The sequence below is a fragment of the Amblyraja radiata genome, chromosome 16 (assembly GCF_010909765.2).
Source record: "Amblyraja radiata isolate CabotCenter1 chromosome 16, sAmbRad1.1.pri, whole genome shotgun sequence".
NCBI classification, from domain to species: Eukaryota; Metazoa; Chordata; class Chondrichthyes; order Rajiformes; family Rajidae; genus Amblyraja; species Amblyraja radiata.
The window spans coordinates 22,135,335-22,161,206 of NC_045971.1; the positions used below are offsets into that span (position 1 = coordinate 22,135,335).

General features: G+C 43.1%; 1 long non-coding RNA gene across 1 annotated transcript; it reads right to left on the reverse strand.

Moving 5' to 3' along the window:
- Positions 1-378: 378 nt before the first annotated feature.
- On the reverse strand, positions 379-22,062 carry LOC116982334. Its single transcript, XR_004414427.1, has 3 exons — positions 21,955-22,062; positions 6,820-6,892; positions 379-494 (listed from the first exon to the last, which is right to left on the reverse strand). It is a non-coding gene; the product is annotated as an uncharacterized LOC116982334 (long non-coding RNA).
- Positions 22,063-25,872: the final 3,810 nt, after the last annotated feature.

A 25,872-nucleotide genomic window follows, 5' to 3' on the forward strand; every position in this document is an offset into this window, starting at 1 on the left:
AACTGTGATTTACAGCTCAGAAAATGTGATCACAGATGTGTCACGGAATTCCACAGCAAGTATTTGCATTCGTGGCGTTGAGATTAACCCCCTCAATCCCCTGCTCTATGAACAGCAGCATTGCCGTAATTTCCACCATTGTCTCACAATTTAGTTTAGTTTAGTTTAGAGATACAGCGCATGACCAGGCCCTTCTGCCCACCGAGTCCGTGCCGACCAGCGATCCCCGCACACTGACGCTATCCTACACACACTAGGAACAATTTACCATTTTACCGAAGTCAATTAACCCACAAACCTGTACGTCTTTGGAGTGTGGGAGGAAACCGGAGCACCCAGAGAAAACCCACGCAGGTCACAGGGAGAACGTGCAAACTCCATACAGACAGCACCCGTTGTCAGGATCGATCCCGGGTCTCTGGCGCTGTAAGACAGCAAGTCTACCGCTGTGCCACCGTGCTGCCCCTCTTCTTGTTGACTTCTTTCACAGGTTTCTATAAAAAGATCATAGCTTTAAGTTTAGTTTAGTTTAGAGAAGCTGCCTGGAAACCAGCCATTCGGCCCTCTGAGTCTATGCCGACCAGCAATCACCCCTACACTAGTTCTAACCCACGCGCTAGGGATAATTTACAGAAGCCAATTAACCTACAAACCAGCACATCTTTGGAATGTGGGAGGAAACCGGAGCACCCGGAGGAGTCCTATGCGGTCACCGGGAGAATGTGAAAACTCCATACAGGCTCCACCCAGGGTCAGGATCGAACCTGGGACTCTGGCGCTGTAAGGCAGCAGCTCTACCACTGTGCCACCCTTTTAAGGGGCAAAATTTAAAGGAGATGTGCGGGGCAGTTTTTTCTATACAGGGAGTGGTGGGTGCCTGGAACATGCTGCCAGGGATGGTGGGGGAGGCAGATGCAATAATGGGAATTGGATAGGCACGTGGATATGCAGGGAATGGAGGTATGTGGATCACATGCAGGCAGAGGAGATTAGTTTAGCCCAGCATCAAGTTCAGCATGGACATTGTGGACTGAAGGGCCTGTTGCCATGCTGTACAGTTCTATGTTATTCTAGGTGGGCTGGGGTACAAACAATGCACAAATTGCAATACCCATCCGTTTTATTTCTTCTCTCATGGGATGTGGTGTTGCTGACACGGACTTGTCCATGAGGAGGCAGCGGTGAGGCAGCAGTTTGAACAGCTGTACTTCCTGAGATGGAGATGTTTTTACAGTGCCTGTTGATAAGGAATCAATGCAGTTTTGCACAATTTGCAAACCCATTGTGTGAGGCTGGGGTGAGAGGAGGTGGTTAAACTTTACTGACACCCCTCTGGATTTGCCGCCACATTCTGGCCATAATGTCTGCAGTGTCTATAGTCTGCATTGATTGATCGAAGGATCCAGCGCTGAAACAGGCCCTTTGGCCCCCTGAGTCCATGCTGACCATCAATCACCCATTCACACTAGTTCTATGTTATCCCACTTCTGCATCCACTCCCTTCACACGAGGGGTAATTTACAGAGGCCAATTAAGCTACAAACCTGCATGTTCTTGGGGCTCGGAAGGAAACCAGAGCACCCGGAGAAAACCCACACGATCACAGGGAGAACGTACAAACTCCACATAAGATGGAAGCCGGGCCCCTAGCGCTGTAAGACAGCAACTCAACCACTGCGCCACTATGCCACCCCGGGACGGCACCCGCGGTCAGGATCCAACTAGTGTCTCAGTATTATTAACCCTGTCCCTCTCACTCCAGATGATACATGTCCTGCTGGAATTTTCCTACTAGAATTTTCAGGCAATATTTTTTCACTGAAGAACATTTTGAAAATCTGCAAGAGTCAAAATCACGTTGGTGAGACTAGCTTCTTATTTCCAGATAAGTGGATCAGCAGAATTTAAGTTTTCTGACAGTTGCGATGTGACCTGAACATGTATCACTAGATCTATAGTCTGCTGAATTATTAGGGCAGTAATGCCCACTAACGAAAATCAAAAGCATGTTTGAATCTGAAATGCTGAGATGCACGCTGACCAAGTGGTAATAAAGGCAGAAATTTAGTTGAAGCAAAAAAAAAACTGCGGCTGCAAGAAATCTGAAATCTGATAAATCCCCAGGGCCTGATGGTCTGCATCACAGGGTACTTAAGGAAGTGGCTCTAGAAATCGTGTTTGCATTGGTGATAATTTTCCAATGTTCTATTGACTCAGGATCAGTTCCTGTGGATTGGAGGGTAGCTAATATTATCCCACTTGTTAGCCTGACATCGGTGGTGGGGAAGATGCTGGAGTCAATTATAAAAGATGAGATAGCCGAACATTTGGTTAGCAGTAACAGGATCGGTCCGAGTCAGCATGGATTTACGAAGGGGAAATCATGCTTGACTAATCTTCTGGAATTTTTTGAAGATGTAACTAGGAAATTGGACAAGGGAGAGCCAGTGGATGTAATGTACCTGGACTTTCAGAAAGCATTTGATAAGGTTCTACATAGGAGTTTAGTGGGCAAAGTTAGGGCACATGGTATTGGGGGTAGAGTGCTGACATGGATAGAGAAGTGGTTGGCAGACAGGAAACAAAGAGTAGGGATTAACGGGTCCCTTTCAGAATGGCAGGCAGTGACTAGTGGGGTCCCGCAAGGCTCGGAGCTGGGACCGCAGCTATTTACAATATACATCAATGATTTGGATGAAGGGATTCAAAGTAACATTAGCAAATTTGCAGATGACACAATGCTGGGTGGCAGTGTGAACTGTGAGGAGGATGCTATGAGAGTGCAGGGTGACTTGGACAGTTTGGGGGAGTGGGCAGATGCATGGCAGATGAAGTTTAATGCGGATAAATGTGAGGTTATCCACTTTGGTAGCAAAAACAGGAAGGCAGATTACTATCTAAATGGCGTCAAGTTGGGAAAAGAGGAAGTACAACGGGATCTGGGGGTCCTTGTACATCAGTCTATGAAAGTAAGCATGCAGGTACAGCAGGCAGTGAAGAAAGCGAATGGCATGTTGGCCTTTATAACAAGAGGATATAGGAGCAAAGAGGTCCTTGTGCAGTTGTACAGGGCCCTAGTGAGACCACACCTGGAGGATTGTGTGCAGTTTTGGTCCCCTAATTTGAGGAAGGACATTCTTGCTATTGAGGGAGTGCAGCATAGGTTTACAAGGTTAATACCCGGGATGGCGGGACTGTCATATGCTGAGAGAATGGAGCAGCTGGGCTTGTGCACTCTGGAGTTTAGAAGGATGAGAGAAGATCTCATTGAAACATATAAGATTGTTAAGGGTTTGGACACACTAGAGGCAGGAAACATGTTCCCGTTGTTGGGGGAGTCCAGAACCAGGGGCCACAGTTTAAGAGGTCAGAATCGGGGTGGGATGGAGAATTAAAGTGGGCAGCAACAGGAGGCTCAGGAACACGGCTGAGAAGGTTTGATGGGATTAATAGGGTTAATTCGTCATGCTGAGGGACTTCTATCATCCTTTAACCAGTCAGGCAAGAATGTGAACAGTAGCATAACCATTCCGCCACTGTTGCCATAAGATCTCATGTTACCTTTAGACTTTCATTGCCTTGCATAACTGTAAGAAATTAATGGTAATTTTTTTCATGCCTCATCATTAACTTTACAAAGCTGGACCTGTATGAAAACAATTATGCAACGGGTTCACTGATCCGTAGGCTGAAAAGTTAATTTACTTCTCAACTCACTTAGTGTGTATTGGTGACATTCCTGTTCGATTTTAAAATACATCTTCGGCATATGAACACTTCATTGATGAAATCCATTTCAAATGGTGAAGCGGGTCTGTGAAGAGGTAGTGCACCTCTGGACTGCACACCTCAACGAGCCCAATTAAAGCTTATATTCCAATACATTTCTCTGCAATATTTGGCCAGTGGTTCTAGATTTTATATTTGTCTTGATTGCGATAACATATTTTTACAATGTAAATAGATTTTCAAAATTGACCGTTCAGGTAAAGAGGAGGCGTGACGAGGAATTGGAGTGACAAGATTGGGAACTAATGAGGTAGAATTGTGAGCCACAACCAAGGCAGAGATATAATGGAAGAGTGGAGGGATACGGCAATAATGGGCGGTTTTGGGGTTGCGATGTTAATGGAGGGAATATGTGCGATGTCGATGAAAAGTGCTTAACATGATTTTGTAACTAATTCCTTCTGGGTTTAGTGGTTGTTCCAGGGTGGGGTTCACGGATTATTCAGGGGCCTCCAACCCCCGCATTAATTTAGTTTAGTTTGAGATACAGCATGAAATCAGGCTGTTCGGCCCACCTGGTACATGCCAACCAAGATCACCCGAACACTCGATCTATGCTACACACTAGGGACAATTTGCAGAGGCCAATTAACCTACAAACCTGCATGTCTTTAGAATGTGGGATGAAACCAGGACATCTGGAGAAAACCCACATGGACACAGGGAAAATGTAGAAACTTCGCACAGAGAGCACCCGTAGTCAGGATCGAACCAGGACCTCTGGCACTGTAAGGCAACGACTCTACCAGCTGTGCCACCATGCCGCCCAAACTTGTGTCTCTCAAACTTGTGTCTCTTAAACTTGTGTCTCTTCTGGTTTTGAGATGAACTTGCTCCCTCACCCAAACAGATGCAATCAAACTGCCATTGAAATGGGGTTTGGATAGAAGGAGGAGAGAAGTCATGGGACCCAGTAGAGATGGTTTACCTTGGCTTCATGTGCTTCCTTTCTGGGACGTTGCAGTTCTACCTCGGGGAATAAACAGAAGCGAAGAGCAAGAAAACCTGATCAGTGCCCATCAGGGTCCTGCATCAGGCATTTATTTCACAATGTAAATTGCAAAAGTGTTGCTCTCATGCTTAGGTTTCTAACAATGTAAAAATGCTCCTGGGTCTTCGAGACATTACAGAGAGGACATGTGTTTTATCAAACTAAACTGGCAATATCTTTTTTTCAGAAAATTGGAATTATTTCAAGAATTATGAAGAGAGATTATTGGTAGTTTAGAAGAGAAAATGAACAGAGTGCAGAATGTAGTGTTACAGGTACAGAGACAGTGCCGATAAAACCAAACACCACAAGGGCTGCAATGCGATAGATTTAGAATATATCTTTAACAAATGAGATGTCCTTTCTAGGATCTGATAACAGTGGGGGGAAAGCTGTTCTTGAAATTGGTCGTACATGCTTTCAAACTTTTCTTCTGCCTGACAGGAGAGGGGAGAAGAGAGAATGAACAAGGTGTGAATGGTCTTTGAATATGTTGGCCGCTTTCCTGAGGCAGGTGTGATTGTGTGATGGACTGGCTTACGTCCATGGCTCTCTGCAATTTCTCGCAGCCTTGGGCAGAGCAGTTGTTTACCAAATTGTGATGCATCCGGATAGGATGCTTTCTCTGGTGCATCTATAGAAGTTGGTAAGAGTGAATAGAGACATGCCAAATGTCCTTGGTCTTCTGTGGAAGGTAGAGTGTTGGTGTGCTTTCCTGGTCATAGCATCATTGTTGTGGAACCACAACAAATTGTGCCTAAAATTGACACCTTGGAACGAGCTTTAGGTAGCAGGTTTACGGAAGTTCAGAAAGGAAAATCAAGGGTTCGGGATCATCCACTCAAAAATATCACTTCTTTCTGAGGCAGCCTCTATGGTTACGGAAGATGTATTTCCACTCTGATACTGAACTTGGGCAGCCCACTGATCAGCAGGAGATCTGAAGCAAGGTTATTTTCTGAAGGAACTGGAGCTACATTTGCAAAAGTATTAACATGTCTTTTAATATTATTAACAGAAAATTATCATAGAAACATAGAAACATAGAAAATAGGTGCTGGAGTAGGCCATTCGGCCCTTCGAGCCTGCATCGCCATTCAATATGATCATGGCTGATCTCACAGCATTTAAAAAGCTGCAAGGACTAGATTTTATTTATTTTGGCAAATTTGGAGAGAACACTGATGACCATAGAGATACGGGTGAATTGCAAATTAAATAGTCAACTCTGGCAGACGAATGTTTATCATGGACATGCAGAATAAATTCACAGTGACTCTGTTTCAGCTGGAGATTTGCATTTACATATTTTGTTGGACTATACTTAAATCAGCCATTCAATTAGTCATTAAAGTAATTTGTATTTAAGAGTGGAGTTACCCCCAGTTAGTGTTATGGATAAACTTGGAGATTACCAGTTGAGAGTTCACACAAGAATGAAATCAATCTGCAGGGAGAGAAACTGAGCCAACTACTTGGAAATTGGATCACTTGTCGCTGTTTTTGTGCACTAGGTGAAAACCTGGGGACTTGCTGCGAGTCGCAGGGATTATGTGATATTCCTTACATTTGGTGCATCTGAAGTACTAGAGCAGGGAGGAGTCTTGATGTGCAGGGAGGTGTCCAACTGTGTGCAATGAATGGGTGGCCTCCATTTACGAAGTAGAGTCATAGAGAGTCACACAAATTCCCATTATCAATTTCAGATTTAACTAAAACCTTTATTTATTATTTTTTTTAATCAAATTCCTTCTCAAGGCCTTTAATGTATTTTAGAGTGTAATGCCTAGAAATGGGCACAGTGAGCCATTTGTCCTTGACCAGGCCCATGTCTCATGTTCTCCAGAGATGCTGTCTGAACCACAGTGTTACTGTAGCACTTTGTGTCCTTCTCATGTTGGCCTCCTATTTGAGGGGGACAGGTGACTCCCCAAATCATCAGCCTTGCTACCATGATCCCTCCATAGAGCATAGTCCATGAACTGTGAAGTGTCTCAGACAAGCAAACACAACACATTGATGGTCTATGCACAGTGCACCTTCAGGAGGTCTTTTCCATTGTCTTTAAATGTCTCCAATAATCCATGACATTTAGAAATTGTTGAAATGCATCTACATAATAAACGAAAACATCAATTATTGTAAAAGTATGCAAATAGCGTATTTTAAATCAATTTAAATATTAATGTAAGTTAATAATTAATTGGAATGAGAGATACAGCATGGAAAAAAACCTTCAGCTCGCCAAGTCCATACCAACATTGATCACCCATTCACACGAGTTGTTATCAAGTTCAAGTTCAAGTGAGCTTATTGTCATATGTCCCTGATAAGACAATTAAATTCTTGCTTTGTTTCAGTACGCAGAACATAGTAGGCATTTACTACAAAACAGATCAATGTGTCCATATACTATAACATAAATATATACACATATGAATAAATAAAATGATAAAGTGCAAATAACAGATAAATGGTTATTAATAATCAAAGTTTGGGCCGAGCCAGGTTTAATAGCCTGATGGCTGTGGGGAAGTAGCTATTCCTGAACCTGGTTGTTGCAGTCTTCAGGCTCCTGTACCTTCTACCTGAAGGTAGCAGGGAGATGAGTGTGTGGCCAGGATGTTGTGGGTCTTTGATGATACTGCCAGCCTTTTTGAGGCAGCGACTGCGATAAATCCCCTCGATGGAAGGAAGATCAGAGCCGATGATGGACTGGGCAGTGTTTACTACTTTCGCATGCATTCCCTACACACTAGTGGCAATTTACAAAGGCCAATTAGCCAACACACATCTTTTGTATGAGCGAGGAACCCGGAATTCCCGAAGGAAACCAATGTGCTCACCGGGAGAATGTGCAAACTCCACATAGACAGCGCTGGGTCTCTGGTGCAGTGAGGCAGCTGGTCTACCAGCTGCAGTACTGTGCTACCCCATCAATATTAATAAAAAATGTGGCAAAGAATTCAAACCGTGTGCCTTTGGAATGAAGTGCTGCGACCCTACTTAAACGACTGTCTGCCCAATACTCCAATAGGGCCCAGAGTTTCATAAAGGTTTAGGGTCTCACTTTGAGATTCCACCCCTCTATTCATAAATACATGGGTTAAATAAATATACCTTTCAGCTGTGTACTTTAATTGTCGTGAAAGATGGGGAGGGTGTTGGAGGTATGGGGAGAGGGAGGGCTGATAGGTGTGTTTGCAGTCGTGTTGGTGGTGATGGTTATGTACCTACAGTCTCGCTCTTCCTGCAATCCCTTGGAAATGACTGCTGGACAGATTCTAATCCAGTCATTGTTGCTGGAAGGTGTCCGTGGCCATCTGCTACCCAGAGAGGACACGGATCATAATGGTCGTCCACTCATAGTGCATGTTTACGTGAAGGGCGACTGTTTGAACCAGAGGTCAAATAACACATGGTGATGAAGGAAGCCGAGAGGCCATAACTTTAAGATGATAGGGGCAAAGTTTAAAGGAGATGTGCTGAGCAACATTTGTACACAGAGAGTGGTGAGTGCCTGGAAAGCACTGTCGGGGGTGGTGGTGGAGGGAGATGCAATGGTCATGTTTAAGAAGCTTTTAGATGGGTAGATAATAGAAAATAGACAATGGACAATAGGTACAGGAGTAGGCCATTCGGCCCTTCGAGTCAGCACCGCCATTTAATGTGATCATGGCTGATCATCCCCAATCAGTACCCCGTTCCTGCCTTCTCCCCATATCCCCTGACCCCGCTATCTTTAAGAGCCCTATCAAGCTCTCTCTTGAAGAGGGTACATGAATATGCTGGGAATGGAGGGACAATGAATCACCTGCAGACAGATGAGATTACTTGATCTTAGCATCATGTTCGACTCTGGCATTGTGAGCCGAAGGGCCTGTTCCTGCCCTGTACTGTTCTGGTCTATGTTCACACTGCAATGTGGAAGTTCATTCAGAGCTTGGGATATTAACCACCAACCACACTTTGATGTGTTTTTTGTGATTTATCTATTCATGGCACACTTGAGTTTATTGGCCATTCCTAATTACCCGTAACTCTCCAGTACACAGATGGGTCTGGTCCAGGCTCCATTAGGATAGTATATTAGGCAGACATACCCCCATCCACATAAACGGGACTGAGGTGGAGCGCGTCTCCAGCTACAAATTCCTCGGGGTGCACATCTCGGAGGATTTGTCCTGGTCCCTCAACACCTCCAAGCTGGTCAAAAAGGCACAGCAACGCCTTTACTTCCTGAGGAGGCTCAAGAAAGCCCACCTGTCCACCCAGATCCTGACCAACTTCTACAGGTGTACCATCGAGAGCATCCTGACCGCCTGCTTCACGGTATGGTACAGCAGCTGCACTGTTGCGGACAGGAAGGCACTACAACGGGTGGTGAAAACCGCGCAGCACATCATCGGCGCCCCGCTCCCTGCCATGGATGCCCTCCACCGAAAACGGTGTCTGAAACGAGCTGGGAAGATCATTAAAGACCCCTCCCACCCCAATCATGGACTGTTTGCCCTCCTCCCATCAGGGAGGCGGTACAGGAGCCTCAGGTCTCGTACCAGTAGGATGAGGAACAGCTTCTACAATCATACCATCGCATTGCTGAACTCGGAGTCCCGCCGATAGATTCCTCCGGTCCCTCCGTCCCCATTGTTTAATTGTTTAATTATTTTGCATTTTCTATTGTTCTGTATCCTCTTTTAAAAAAATTTCTATATTGCACTACTACGGACTGACGCAAAACTGCATTTCGTTGTACCCATACTCAGTATTTGTGCAATGACATTAAAGTTGAATTGAATTGAATAAAGAAAATCTTGTTATGGGTTTTTAAACAATTCAATTCAACTCAACGGGACTTAAGCTCTTGTGACAAGATTTTCTTTATAATATTATTAATTGAAAGTTATCCATTTTCACAAACGATTCTACCGCAAGCTGAAACAGAAGCTGTACATTTCGTTGCATCTTCATCAACTGAAAGACTGTTGTAACGTGATTTTATCTATTTTGGCATTTGCAGAGAGCTACGAAAGAATTGCAAATTACAAACACACATCCAGCAGACAATCAGATCATAGAAATGTGGAATAAATTCATCTGAAGCTTTGCTTTTGTATCTTTCCAGCCTTAATTTGAACTCACATGAATTTAAAATTCCCAGCAGCCACTGACAAAATTTGAACACACAGGAAACTGCTGGAGCTGGAATTTTGACTGAAAAGCTAAAAGTTGGTGGTATTCAGTCAGGCAGCAGCTTACATTTTTTATTCCTCCTCTTCTTTCCTTTGGCGACACCTTTTGTCTCTTTTTCATCTCTAACCTTTGTCACTTATTCCACCCATCTATTACACCTGTATCCACCTGCATTCTGCCAGGCCTCGCCCCAAGCCCACCTCTTTTTCCCAGTTTTCTCCCCCCTTTTCCATCAGTTTGAATGATAGTCCTGACCCAAAATGTCATCCATCCATTCCCTCCACACGTGCAGCCTGACCCGCTGAGTTTCTCCAGCACTTTGTGTTTTGTCAAATTAGAACACTTCACCGTGAATCAATGGTCAAAGTCTCTGGCTATTGGAACAGTCATTTATCCACTATGCTACCAATCTGATTTCAGGCTAGGTTCTTAACTCCTCTTTCCATCCCTACACTGACTTTGCTGTCCTGGGCCTTCTCCATTGTCAGAGTGAGGTCACACACAAACTGGAGGAAGAACACCTCATATTCTGCTTGTGTAGTTTACAAACCAACATCTGTATGAACATTGTATTCTCCAATTTTGGGTAACTACAAACCCCCTCCCTTCTCCCCTCTCCCTCCATACACTACCTCCCACCTCCTTCTCCCATCTGCCCCATCCTGGCTTGCAACTATTTCTTCCACTCCCCCCCCCCCCCCCCCCTCCCCTTCCACCTACATTCCTTCCTCTACCTTCACAATTTGCAACTCCTCGATCCTTTTGTCTCACACCTTCTGTCGTTTCATCTCTGGCCTTTGCCAACCTTCTGCTTATCAAATTATCCTCTCAACCTGTGTTGCCCTATTCCTTGCCAGGCTTTGTCTTGTCCCGCCTCTCTCCCCCCACCACCTCCTACCATCAGTCTGACGAAAAGTCCTGACCTGAAAAGGTTGCCTATCCATGTTTTCCTGAGATGCTGCCTGACCTGCTAAACTATTCCAGCACTCTGTGTAACCTTTTGTAAACTTGCATCAGCAGTTCCTTGTTTCTATGTTCTTGACCTTGTGTCTGAACATTAAAAGTAGCCTTATTTACTGACAGAGTGGACTCGAGGCAAACAGCAATAGGCAAAGACCAGCTACAAAAAGAAAAGGTAGACAAAAATGCGGAAGAAACTCAGCGGTGAGACAGCATCTATGGAGCGAAGGAAATAGGCAATGTTTCGCGCCAAGACCCTTCTTCTGCCTCACCCGCTGAGTTTCTCCAGCATTTTTGTGTATCTTCGATTTTCCAGCATCTGCAGTTTCTTCTTAAACTACAAAAAGAAAATGCATTCTCTTTATCAAACACACAAATCCTCAGTTTATATTGGTGGTTCATGCAGAAAGCCTGATCCACATGAAAATAAGGAGACATCTTGTTAAAGAAATAAAAAAAACATTAAGTATTCTCATTATGGATAAATGATGACGAAAGCCTCAGAGATATAAGAACTGAGCCTTTTGAGCATTTTCCCTGTGACTACATGGGTTTCCTCCAGATGCTCTAGTTTCTTCTCACATCACGAAGATGTGCAGGTGAATTGGCCTCTGTACAATCATACACAAGTATAAGAGTAAGACTTTATGGTTAAGTAAGACTTTTCGATCTGCTCACTCATCCGGCTGCTGTAGGGCCTCCACAATCTGAAGAAAGGTCTCGACCCGAAACGTCACCCATTCCTTCTCTCCACAGATGCTGCCTGTCCCGCTGAGTTACTCCGGCTTTTGGTGTCTATCTTCGGTTTAAACCAGCATCTGCAGTTCCTTCCTACACCAGCCTCCTATTGCCTCCTGCAGCCACTTCCATGTGCAGATGCTGCCAACTTTCTGTAATAGCATTTATTATACCATCCCTTAAAAACTGCTGGGACAATTCACAATTTTACTAAAGCCAATTAACCTACAAACCTGTACGTCTTTAGAGTGTAGGAGGAAACCCGAGCAATCGCACATGCATAATCCGTACAGAAAGCACCCGTAGTCAGGATCGAACCCATGGCTCTGGCGCTGTAAGGCAGCAACTCTACTGTGTGCCACAATGTCACGCTCAAAGGACCAATTGTCAAAGGTTCAACACTGTGTTTACCAATCTGTTTCAGAGCAACTGTGTCCAAGCACTTAAAACAGCACTGTTTTGAATACATTTAAACATATTTAAGTACAGTGTGAGCAATATTTGTGAAGTTGAGTAGAAGGTTAGGATCAGGGTCAAGCAGCCATTTAAATAAATAAATCTGATAAACGCAGGCCTGCTGTGCAACTCAACTCCACTGGTGAATTCCTTCAGTAAAGTGTGCAAGTCTTGGCTTCCTTCTCATAACTAGGGCCAGGACTCAGTGGGAATTCAAGGCACACTATACCTTTACATTCTCCCTCAGCAATTCTAATCTCCACTGGCCTTTAATAAACTGTTCCATCCTCAACAAAATATCCCCTTTTCCCTTTTCAAGTCATTGACTTTCAGCTTTTGTATGATGAAAGCAGGACAAAGTCAGGATGAGCATGTCATTGCCACTTGTCAGGGGTTATGGGGAGAAGGCAGGAGAATGGAGTTGAGAGGGAAAGATAGATCAGCCATGATTGAATGCCGGAGCAGATGGGCTCATTATTTCCATTTACTCAGCTGTTTCCTTACATCACTACGTATGATTCCTATTGGTATTCATTTAATATTGTCCTGTGTATCGAGATACAGTCAAAGACTTTGGCTGCTATCCAGTCAAATCATAAATTCAATCAAGCTATGCACAAATATAACAGATATTGCAAAAAGAAAAAATACCAGAGTACACACACTTCCTGACTTACATAAACTCGCACTGATGTGAACAATTCTGTACTCAGTCCCCAGGACAATCAAGGCAGCTTGTAATTTCCAAAGATAGACACAAAAAGCTGGTGTAACTCAGCATCTCTGGAGAGAAGGAATGGGTGACATTTCTTTCCAAATCTCCGATCACTCAAGTTTACATCATAAACAAGCTGGCAATGGCGGTGGTGCTTACCCAGAAGGCGCTGCAGAAAGTGCCCTAGATGCAGCCGGATGCCACTGAGACAGTTAATCCTCTCAGCGAATTATTTTCGGTCGAGGATGGGGATAGTGATTCCGACTTACGTTAGATCGGACTTAAGTAAGTGTTCACAGTGCGTAACCCTTACATAAGTCGCGAGTAAAGGAGAAGAGATTTAAAACAGTGGGGCGATTGCATCGAATTGACGGAGTTTAGTTGAGTTTATTGTCACCTGTACCGAGGTACAATGAAAAGCTTTTGTTGTGTGCTAACCAGTCAGCTGATAGGCAATACATGATTACAATCGAGCCATCCCCAGTGTATAGATACATGATCAAGGGAATAATGTTTAGTGCAAGATAAAGTCCAGCACATACTCCAGTCCAGTGTATGGGTACAAAGTCCAAAATCGGCATACTCCAGCGCCATCTTGCAACAAACCAGAAAAAAAACATAGAAACAAGGAACTGCAGATGCTGGATTACAAAAGAAAAATGACACAAAAGTGCTGGAGTAACTCAGCGAGTCACGTGGTAACTTTGGAGAACATGGATAGGTGACTTTTCACAGAGTGCTGGAGTAACTCCGCGAGTCAGGCAGTAACTCTGCAGAACATGGATAGGGGACGTTTTACTCGGTAAACATCCAATCTGTTACATTGCTCAGATTGAGAAATAAGGATATTGTCTGAAACCTGATCATGACTATTGTCATTTGGTGAAGATATTAATCACAGTATTGATGGTTTGAAAATGTAAACTATTGAAGTTAACAATTACTTCGTCAATTTGACCCACCTGAGTATAGAAGTTGGGATGTAATGTTAAAATTGTACAAGGCATTGGTGAGGCCAATTCTGGAGTATGGTGTACAATTTTGGTCGCCTAATTATAGGAAGGATGTCAACAAAATAGAGAGAGTACAGAGGAGATTTACTAGAATGTTGCCTGGGTTTCAGCAACTAAGTTACAGAGAAAGGTTGAACAAGTTAGGGCTTTATTCTTTGGAGCGCAGAAGGTTAAGGGGGGACTTGATAGAGGTCTTTAAAATGATGAGAGGGATAGACAGAGTTGACGTGGATAAGCTTTTCCCACTGAGAGTAGGGAAGATTCAAACAAGGGGACATGACTTGAGAATTAAGGGACAGAAGTTTAGGGGTAACATGAGGGGGAACTTCTTTACTCAGAGAGTGGTGGCTGTGTGGAATGAGCTTCCAGTGAAGGTGGTGGAGGCAGGTTCGTTTTTATCATTTAAAAATAAATTGGATAGTTATATGGACAGGAAAGGAATGGAGGGTTATGGTCTGAGCGCAGGTATATGGGACTGGGGAGAATACGTGTTCGGCACGGACTAGAAGGGTCGAGATGGCCTGTTTCCGTGCTGTAATTGTTATATGGTTATATGGTTATATGAAACAACAGACAATATTTTAGTTCACTTGCAAATCACTCATTGCTGTTTTAACTGTATCTGTAGTCTAGAGTAAAATTCACAAAACTGAGTGGAATCAAACATTTTGCTCATGAATATGATTAGGATATGAAGCAAAAGTAAGACACTTGATCCTTTGTACCTAATCCACAGTTTATTAGATTATTGCCAATATTTTACCTCAGCACTGCCTTCCTGTCCAATCTATCCATCGCTTGATTCTACCAATGTATTTCCTGAATATATACAGTGGCTAAAAACAATATTTTCTGTATAGGCCTCTTGAGTAGAGAATGACCAAGATTCACAGAACTTTGCCTGCAGGAATTTATTTTAATCTCTGTCATGAATGACATATACTGTATCTTACTCGGAAACTGTAAACCCAAAGCAGGACAAATATCATATCTCAATAACCCTGTCAAGCGCATTAATGTTTTGCATGTTATTTTTAGATCATCCCTCATTCTTCAAAATGCACAAGAGAGTATTATCTTAGTATGTTTAACTCCTTATGTGAGAAAGCTTCCATTAATCTGCACCCTCTCAAATGGAAGTATATAATTTCTTATGTAGGGAAACCTGACCTGCACACATTATTCCAGATGTGATTTCACTGGACTCTCGATAATTGGAATGAAATGCCTCTACCCTCATACTTTAATTACCTTGTAATAAAGGCCAACACGCCATCTCCCTTTCTGACTGCTTGTCCTATTCACAAAAAAGACAGATATATCAAAGATAGACACAAAATGCTGGAGTAACTCAGTGGGTCAGGCAGCACCTCTGGAGAAAAATAGTTGGCGTTTCGGGTCGAGACCCTTCTTCAGACAGAGTCAGAGGAGAGGGAAACTAGAGGTATGAAAAATTTCAGCTCAATCTAGCTATTTAAACTGTCGGTACAGTCAACAACATAGTGATGGATGGTGTCATCAACAGTGCTCTCAATTGGCATTTACTCACTAATAACCTCCTCATCAATAATTTTCACCAGCAAATTTCAGTTTACTCAAGATTCCAGCATCTGCAGTTACTTATGTCTAATGATTTCACCAGGACTACTTCACTCCAGATCTCATCAAAGCCTTAGTCCAATCATGGTTTCCAGGGATCGGATGAGAATGATTGTCCATGGTGTTAAGGTAGCATTGGACCATGTGTGGCATCAAGGAACTCTAGTAGTACTGAAGCCAATGGGCATTGAGGGGAAAAGGCTCCAGTGAAAGAGTCATAACTTGCACCAAAGAAGATGGTTGATGGAGGTCAATCATTCCAACCCCGGGATATCGCAACAGGAGTTCCTCAACTCAATGTTTGGACCTAACTAACTTCAGGTATTTCATCTATGACCTCTCTTCCATCAAATGATCAGAAGTGAGCATTCTGGCTGATGGCCGTATAATTTTCACTTCCATTCACAGCTGCAAAAGTGAAGCAATCCTTGGCTGCATGTAGCAAAGCCAAGACAACATCCAACCATGGGTAAGAAAGTGACAAGTAACATTAATGCCACTTAGGTAAGAATCCATCTGCCTATCAAAAACTCCCCATGCCTGTGTCCACCTATCACCTGCCATGCTTTGTCCTGCCTCTCCTCTCTTCCTGCTTTCAACCACCCCCCCCCCCCCCCTCACTCACCCAGAATCAGTGGTTCTGCACAGTGTTCTGCCAACGTGACAGATGCTAAACCACTGGGTTTCTAAACAATTGGATAAGGGATTATTGGAGTTTTTTGTTTCCACAACTTAGCTGATGCAGAACATTGACAATTACAAATACAGCGCCCACAATGTAGGTCCACAATGTCCACAATTCCACAACGAACATAATGCCAAGATAAACTAACCCCATCTGCCTGCAGATGATCCATTCCACTCCTAATATAGATTTATTTCTGCTAATTTGGTTTGATTAAAGTTTGCATGATGTTTGTATTCTTGTTGTTATAGTACCTGCACGTTGTTATAGTATCTGCATCAACTACTTCTTCTGGCAGCTTGTTCTATTTACCCACCACCCTCTGTGTGTAAACGTTTTCCCTCGGGTTCCGATTAAACCTTTCCCCTCTCACCTTAAACTTCTGTCCTCTGGTTCTTGATTCCCCTACTCTGAGTGAAAGATTCTAATCCCCTCACGATTTTACACACTTCTATAAGGTCACTCCTCAACCTCCCTTGCCCCAAGGAGGTTGAGGGGTGATCTTGCATCACTGATCTCCCAAAATCTATTTTTCTCACATCAGTCTTTAAGCCATGCATTCAGCTTTCTGACCTTATTTACCCTGTTCCAATTAGGATGAGGGTTAAGAGTAATTAGGGATCCTCTTTTGTCCTATCTATGTCAGTGGTTGCCAGGTGAACCTATAACCAGATCCAGCACTTTGTGTTTTGTTCATGATTCCAGCATCTGCAGTTCCTTGTGTCACCACTTGGAGACGTGTCTCGACCCGAAACGTCGCCTATTTCCTTCGCTCCATAGATGCTGCCTCACCCGCTGAGTTTCTCCAGCATTTAAATGTGTCTACCATAAACTTGGAGTAGTGTGTCCAGTTTTGATCATCATGCTGAAGGAAAGATGCTATTAAATTGGAAAGAGAAGAAATATGAAGATATTGCCAGGATTCGAGGGGGGCTGAGCTGTATGGAGAGAATGGGCAGGCAAGGACTTTGGCAGGCAAGATCATCCCTCAACCACCTTGGGGCAAGGGAGGTTGAGGAGTGATCTTATAGAAGTGTGTAAAATCGTGAGGGGAATAGAATCTTTCACTCAGAGTAGGGGAATCAAGAACTAGAGGACAGAAGTTTAAGGTGAGAGGAGAAAGATTTAATCGGAACCTGAGGGAAAACGTTTACACACAGAGGGTGGTGGGTAAATAGAACAAGCTGCCAGAAGAGGTAGTTGATGCAGGTACTATAACAACGTGGAAAGATAAGGTTTAGAGGGACATGAACCAAAGGTGGGCAGGTCAGACTAGCGTAGATGGGGCATCTTGGACAGCAGGGGGCTGAGGGATTATCTTATAGGGGTGCTAAAAATCACAAGAGGAATAGATAGGGGGAATGCAGTCTTTTATCCTTGGGTAGGGGAAGCAAGAACTGGGTAGGGGAACAAGGGCATAGCTTTAAGGTGACAGGGGAAATATTTAATTCACAACATTTCACACAGAGGGTAGTGAGTATATGGAATGAGATGCCAGAGCCGGTAGTTGAGGCAGTAGGAGAACAACATTTAAAATATATTTGGACTGATATATGGATAGGAATGGTTTACATGGATACGAGTCAAATGTGGGGAAATATGACAAACTTAGATGGGGCATCTCGGCTGGCATGGTTGAGTTGAGTTGCTGTATGACTCTGTGACATGTCCTTAATTCTAGCATCAGGCGGGCACTACAAACTTTGGCATCACACTCATGGCTACAGTTAACAGTACTTATTCCTTCAACTAAATTATTCCCCATTGCTGGTTGACAAAAATGCTGTAGAAACTCAGCGGGTGAGGCATCATCTATGGAGCGACGTTTTGGGTCGAGACCCTTCTTCAGACTGATGTGGGCGTTCGGGGGGTGGCGGGGGGGGCTGGAAGAAGGAAGAGGTAGAGACAGTGGGCTGTGGGAGAGCTGGGAAGGGGAGGGGAAGGTGGGAGAAAGCAAGGACCACCTGAAATAGGAGAAGTCAATGTTCATACCGCTTGGGTGTAAACTACCCAAGCAAACTATGAGGTGCTGCTCCTCCAATTTGCGGTGGGACTCACTCTGGCGATGGAGGAGGCCCAGGACAGAAAGGTCGGATAGGGAATGGGAGGGGGAGTTGAAGTGCTGAGCCACCGGGAGATCGGGTTGGTTAATGCGAACTGTGTGGAGGTGTTGGGCGATGCGATCGCCAAGCCTGAGCTTGGTCTCACCGATGTAGAGCAGTTGACACCTAGAGCAGCGGATGCAATAGATGAGGTTGGAGGAGGTGCAGGTGAACCTCTGCCTCACCTGAAAAGACAGCTTGGGTCTTTGGATGGAGTCGAGGGGGGAGGTAAAGCGACAAGTGTAGCATTTCCTGTGGTTGCAAGGGAAAGTACCAGGGGAGGGTTTGGTTTTGGATGGGAAGGGACAAATTGACCAGGGAGTTACGGAGGGAGTGGTCTCTATGGAATGGTTAATTACTTTTCACCTCCTTTGTAACATGGTGCAGTGGTTAAGTTGATCGTCTCACCTTTCATCAAAATACAGCAACAACCTGATAAATAGAGTCATAGAGAGTCATACAGCATGGAACCAGGCCCTTCAGCCCAACCCGCCCATGCTGGCCAAGATGTCCCATCTAAGATAATCCCATTTGCCCATGTTTAGCCCATATCCCTCTAAACTTAAAATCTATCCATGTAACTGTATCTTTTAAATGGTGTTATTGTACCTGCCACAACGACCTCCTCTGGCAATATACATTCTGAACACGTGTGAGGGTCCTGCAAACATCCTTTCTAATCCCCACATATACAACATCTGAAGTATTCCATCAGTCATTTTCCATGTGATAAAACAGTTTCAGGTTAGTGTTTAGTTTTATTATTTATCATGTGTGCTGAGGTACGGTGAAAAGCTTTGTTTTGCATGCTATCCATTCAGAACAGAAAATACTTGACGTAAAAGCAATCGTCTAACTCAAGAACAATAGGAAGAGCAAAGGGGAAGATGCAGAGTGCAGAATATAGTTCTCAGCACTGTGGCGCACCAGTTCCACAGATAAAGTCCAATGTTCACAGTGAAGTAGCGGTGAATCAGATAGTACCCTAGCTTATGATAGGATCGTTCCGAAGGCTGATAACATAGGGGAAGAATCTGTTCCTGTGTCAGCGGGAACTATGCATAAATACAATCAAGTCAAGCCCAAACTTTTGTATCTTCTGCCTGACAGGTGCAAGGTAATGGAGAAATTATTAGGGTGGGACAAGGCTTTGAATACGTTGACTGCTTTTCCAAGGCATCGTGCAGTGTATATGGAATCACTGGAGGGGGCTCGAGTCTGAAGTGACGGACTGGGCTAACACCACTACTCTGCAATTTCTCCAATGCAAATATCATCTTTACAATCGGTGGCTCTGAGATGGGGTTGCTGCCTTACAGCACCAGAGACCCGGGTTCGATCCTGACTCCGGGTGCCGTCTGTACGCAGTTTGTACCTTCTCCCCATGACCTGCATGGGTTTTCCCTGGGATCACCGACTACAAAAAGTAGTAAACACTGCCCAGTCCATCATCGGCTCTGACCTTCCTTCCATCGAGGGGATTTATCGCAGTCGCTGCCTCAAAAAGGCTGGCAGTATCATCAAAGACCCACACCATCCTGGCCACACACTCATCTCCCTGCTACCTTCAGGTAGAAGGTACAGGAGCCTGAAGACTGCAACAACCAGGTTCAGGAATAGCTACTTCCCCTCAGCCATCAGGCTATTAAACCTGGCTCGGACAAAACTCTGATTATTAGCAACCACTTTCTGTTATTTGCACTACCAGTTTATTTATTCATGTGTGTATATATTTATATCATGGTATATGGACACATTTATCTGTTTTGTAGTAAATGCCTACTATTTTCTGTGTGCTTAAGCAAAGCAAGAATTTCATTGTCCTATACAGGGACACATGACAATAAACTCACTTGAACTTGAACTCCAAAGGTACTGATTTGTAGGCTAATTGGCTTGATATAATTGTAAATTGTCCTTAGTGTGTGTAAGATAGTGTTAGTGCGCAGGGATTGCTGGTCGGCGCGGACTCGGTGGGCCGAAGGGCCTGTTTCCGCGCTGTATCTCTAAAACTAAACCTCAAACTCTGCTTTAGCTCCTCTCCTCCTGACACCTAGCGAGACACATGGAAATGATATTGCAGAAACGGCCCAGTAACTGCATCCTGCAATTTCCCTCAAGAGTTCACCCATGACTTTCATCCACATCCTGTTGCTGCAGCTTTCTATTTTGCTTTGGAATGATCGCAGATCTTGAGGCTATAACTTAAATATCCCTTTCTCTCCAAGAAGAATGTTCATGAGGGTATAGAAACCGCACTCTTTAAAAAAAAATCAATGACCACGTGGCAGGCGGCAATTTCCTTCCGTCACTCTACTTGCACCTTTCACCTGAACTGTCTTCCAATCATTCCGTTCAATGATACTTTATGGTAACATGTACCTACCTAGGTACAGTGAAATGCTTTGTTTTGCATACAACCTGGTAAAATGGTCACCTCGGCAGTACGCAAGAGTCGCCACGTTTCTGGTGCCGACAAAGTTACAAAAAGCTAATCGAACAGTCTTATCTTTTTATCAGCCATTCACCACACTGCATTGCAGCCTATATAATGAATTTTTCAGGGATAAACAGAGATGACCATGAATCACTTAACCTCTGACGGTAAGTGGGGTGCAGATTACATGCAGATCAATCTGACATACCACAGCGAGAGACATTGAAGGCAGTGACTACTCTGCAGCAATCAGCATTACAAACACATATTTGCTCATACACCTCCTCCGTGGCACTAACTACATAATTCTCCAAGGAGGTAAGGTTCATTTACTGGGCTCCACATGGAGGTGTGGTTTAAAAAAAATAAACTTGTTGGAGTGTTGCAGAGCTGACCGCAGCCCCACTCACAGCCTCTTTGCAACTAGCTTTAAAAATACGCAGTGCCAAGCACGGATATGTATGCTGCTGCCCTGCCTCAAAGTAAGTTATTCTACCTGAGCCAGCTATGCCAAGACAATTCTCCCAGGCAATCTGTATAACTTGACAAAAGCATACCTGATATGTGGCACACACTCAAAGAGTACGCTAATAGTACGTAAACAAAGGGGGGTGAGAAACCCTAAGTTCTGTTTGTTTATTTCCGTGTTGAAAGTGATGTTAATGCCGTTGGAAGACTGCAGAAAGCAGCTCTTTTTATGGATTTTCATTATCAGCGCTGTGGACAAGTTTTATTCTGTTTTATCTTCTTGCCTGGGTAATCATCAATCCCACAGAATGGAAGGCTGAGAGGAGGAGGAGGAATTCTGACTGAGGGAAGGGTTCGACCATGATTTAAATGAAACAATTCCATTCCAGCCAGCTCGCCCAAGTAGGGGGCCTTCAGGGGAAATGAATCCAAGCTTTAGACTTTTGACTCACATTATTTTGACTGAATCAAATGCTGTTGTTTGGTTGTCATAGTTTAAATTTGAAAAGCAATTTGCTTTGGAAACAGGTGTGAGAAACTTAGTGAAGGCAAATGAGATTAAGAGGAAATGGAAGAAATCAAATTATATAATGGAATCAGAAAGGCGATTTAAAAATTAACATTGTTTCTTAATTGTGCGCGGAATTAAAACATATTTCACTCATCTTCACACTGTCATTGCAGCTAAAATATATCCAAACATTTCCAAAAGTGCAAAATGCTTCTTTCAAAGATGGTTGAATTGCCAACAAGATCACAGATAAAATCTGTTGAGCTAGAAAACCCATCACAATGCACCTTTCCTTACAGTTTTAAGCAACGTCTACAATGCTTGATTTGGACAATTAGAAGCTTTTCCCCCATAAAAGAAGAGATTTTCTTATCTGCAGCAGCTGGGGATGTGGAACGAGGCTGCACACAAAGGGAAATAAAAGAGAGAGAGAGAGAGAAAGAAAACAACATCTGGATTTCATTCACAGTATCTGAATTTCCTTCTCTCTTGTATGAAGCTCCCAAGAGTCGCTCAGTAGGCCCTGCTCCAATTTGAAACTCACATCTGTGCTGCAGCCAAGGCACACATTTGGTTTCAATTCTCAGTTTGGCTTGGGTTCAGGAGGAGGATCAAGGAACTTCAAGGTTGGGCTGCACTATTGCCACAGACTACGTAGTAAAACTTTGCTGCTTATAAAAGAAGGAGCAAAGCAGCAGAAAAAAAAGGATTGCTATTCTTCCATGATATTGTTTTCAAAGCATTTTTTAATTTTTTTGGTACTGTAATTTAAGAGAGGGCCACTGACAATTGCTTGAAACCTTTTGCACAGAAGAAGGTCTTTGAAACCATTATACTTGCACACTTTAGACATTGGTTGGGGATATCATTTCCTGTTGAACCGGGCCAAACCATAACTGCGCTTAAATATACATTATTTTCTCTGATCGGCTGTCAGTTAGTCAGTTCATCCCCTTCATTTAAATATCTACATTCACTGGCAACAGGAGTCAGTCATTTGAGCCTTAAACCAACCCGCCCACCATTTGTGAGTTTAAATGGCCAACAAATTTGGACTTTTTTTTTTGTCTAACTCAAATGAAAATACAAATTTATTTCTGTGCTACCTAGCATTAAAACAAGATACAGCTAGCTACTTCTGAAGAAGGCTTCCGACTCGAAATGTCCCCCAACCATGTTCTCCAGGGATGTTACTCTACCCACTCAATTACTCCAGCACTTTGTCTTTTTTTAAATAAACCAGCATTTGCGGTTCCTTGCTTCTCCGGCTAGATTTGAATATTTCCAATGGGAAAAAATATTCTAAGCCTATTTCACATTGACCTTAACAAAATCACTGAGTAATGTTTAGGTATTTGAACATCTCATGAAATAGGGTTCGCTGTTCACTAAAATGAACTGAGCATCCTGTTTAAAGAATCATAGAAAGCTCTTATGCGAGTAACTGTAAAGTGATACATGGTATTAACAACTGAGCATTGTAAACATTAATTAGATATCTGGTGAATGAATGGGATTCAGAAGGATGAGTTCCTCTATGATCCATGTCTCCAGAATTATTCTTTAACGGTGCAGTACAGTTTTGTTGCTGCTGATGCATCAAAGAGTTCAATGCAGTATTTTGGATGGAGAAGAGTACTAAATATTTGGAGCAAATACATATAGTGGAGTTTGAAACTCAGTGTCTTCATGCGTAAAATCTGTATCCATATTTGACTGTAAATGCACAGATTGGTAATTGTGTAAAATTAGTGTCACTTATGCCATCCTTCCACCATGGACAGCATATGAACAGTTAGATGAGTCTGGACACATGTTTAAGTTATATTACTAATTCCACTTAAAAAATTCTTCCAAAAGCACTTTTCAACATTGTTACAACGGCGAAGAAGCTGAAATCTAAAGTTGCACTTGCATGATCCCACCATTGAGGGGTATGCAATGCCTAAAGTACTTGCTACGGAGAAACTCCAGTATTTCTGAAAGACGTTTTCTTGGATTCAGCTCTGGACCTCACTTGTTTTCTTCAAACCTCACTTTAGATGAAAAAAGAACAGCCAATCAAGAAACTTTATAATTTACGATATGCATGGACTTAGATGTTCTCCAAAATGGAATGAGCAAATCAAAATGGACTTAGCTATCCAGCATTATCTTTGGCTGTTACTGTTTTCACTTATTACTTGTAACGTATGCATGCTTTGTATCTAGACTGTGCTGGGAAACCAACTGTCTGCATAAATATCTTTACAATGTACATGTAGTTTTTTCCCCTATTTACAATGACCCTCCTGCCTTCGGCAATGAATGTACTGTGTGGACGTGGCGTCTCAGATAAATGTACTGCATCATCAGTGAATAGAAATACTTTCACCATTTTTTTGGATCTCCACTGATCTCAACAAACAAGTTAATATCTAACACTTACAAAGTGTAATTTTTAATTAGTGTGGTGGTGCTGTTCACCAGTTTATACCTGGAATGGATCTTACAAGTGAACTTGAATGAAACAAATTGTAGAATCGTTCAGTCAGAGTCAAGCAGCAAGGACACATGTCCATTGGTCCACCCATGATCAAACACCCATTTACACCTAATTCCTAATTTTTAAAATTCTTCCCACATTCCCATCAACTCCTCCCAGATTCTACAGCACACCCTTCCACCCCTTCATAGCAATGACCTCGTGGTTCATTAATCCAGAACATCACTGGTGCTTGATGCGAAGATGAAGGCTTTGTGTCGTTTAGTTTGAAGATACAGTGTGGAGACAGGTCCATTGGTCCACCGAGTCCATGCCGACCAGTGATCCCCACACACTAACACTATCCTACACACACTAGGGACAATTTACAATTATACCGAGCCAATTAGCCTACAATCCTGTACGCATTTCGAGTGTGGGAAGAAACCGGAGCACCCAGAGAAAACCCACGCAGGTCACGGGGAGAACGTACAAATTCTGTACAAACAGCACCCGTAATCAGGATCGAACCCGGGTATCTGGCGCTGTAGGGTAGCAACTCTACCGCTGCGCCACCGTGCTGCCTTTGATTGGGCTATTCCAATTTATTTCCTGCAACTGGCAAAGGCAAAGAGCAACTGGGAACAACAGCCTCTGCTTTGATATGGTGTTGATGGATTTTGTCACCCTGAGGTGTTGAAGGCCCATTGGATTCGTTATCTGTTCAAGAAAGGTATTTTATAAGCATGTACATTTTTCAGGCAGTCAGTAATTAGTTTTTAGTAAAGTTGGTCATTATTCATTCAGATTAATTTGCATTCCTCCTGGTAAAATTATACAATGCAAATTTATAAATCATAAATTACAGATCTAGCAGAGTTAAGTACAAAGAAGACCAGCATTAGAGAATTTTAGTAATTTATAGCACCAAAAGAGGGTGTTCAGCCCATGCCTCAATACTGGCACAAAATGGTCTATCTTGGTTAATTCCATTTTCCATTCCTTGATATATTTTCTTTCAGATGATGACGGCTCTTCAAATCCTTATCCAAGTACATCTTAACAATAGTGAAGGTAGTTGTCTCTTCCGATCTTTCATGCAGTGATTTCCAAGCCATTCCACTCATTGAATGTCATTTTTTTAAACTTTGCTTTTATTTATTCTCCCACTGGTCAACTTTATACTTCAAGTTATTCTCCTCACTGCTGAAGGAAAGAGCTCCCTTCCAATCATACTATCGAAACCTTTCATGATTTTATATACATTGCTTAAATTTATGCACACCTCCTTTGAAAAACATACCCAGGCTAGATGGGTTTCCCTCATACCTATAATAGTAAGATTAAATGAGAACTTACCAGTTTGAAGTTTGATCTGTATTTTATGAGGAGTTACGATGAGGGATTACGTGAAGAACCCGTCCAGCACGCATGCGCGACATACTTCAAAGCAGCGGTGTGGAATCACAGAAACAACACAATAATTGAAATAAACATAGTAAAGACAAGGAGAACTAAGTTACCATTGATCTCTATAATTGAGGGTGGGAGCGGAGGGCACGTAATCCCTCATCGTAACTCCTCATAAAATACGGATCAAACTTCAAACTGGTAAGTTCTCGTTTAATCTTACTATTTTACTTTGGAGTCACGTGTGACTACGTGAAGACTATAAAGCTCTGTGATTTCAAACCGTGTAACAGTTCATACTTCACACGCTGCCGAAGTCATCCAAGGGAGGAAGTATGTTA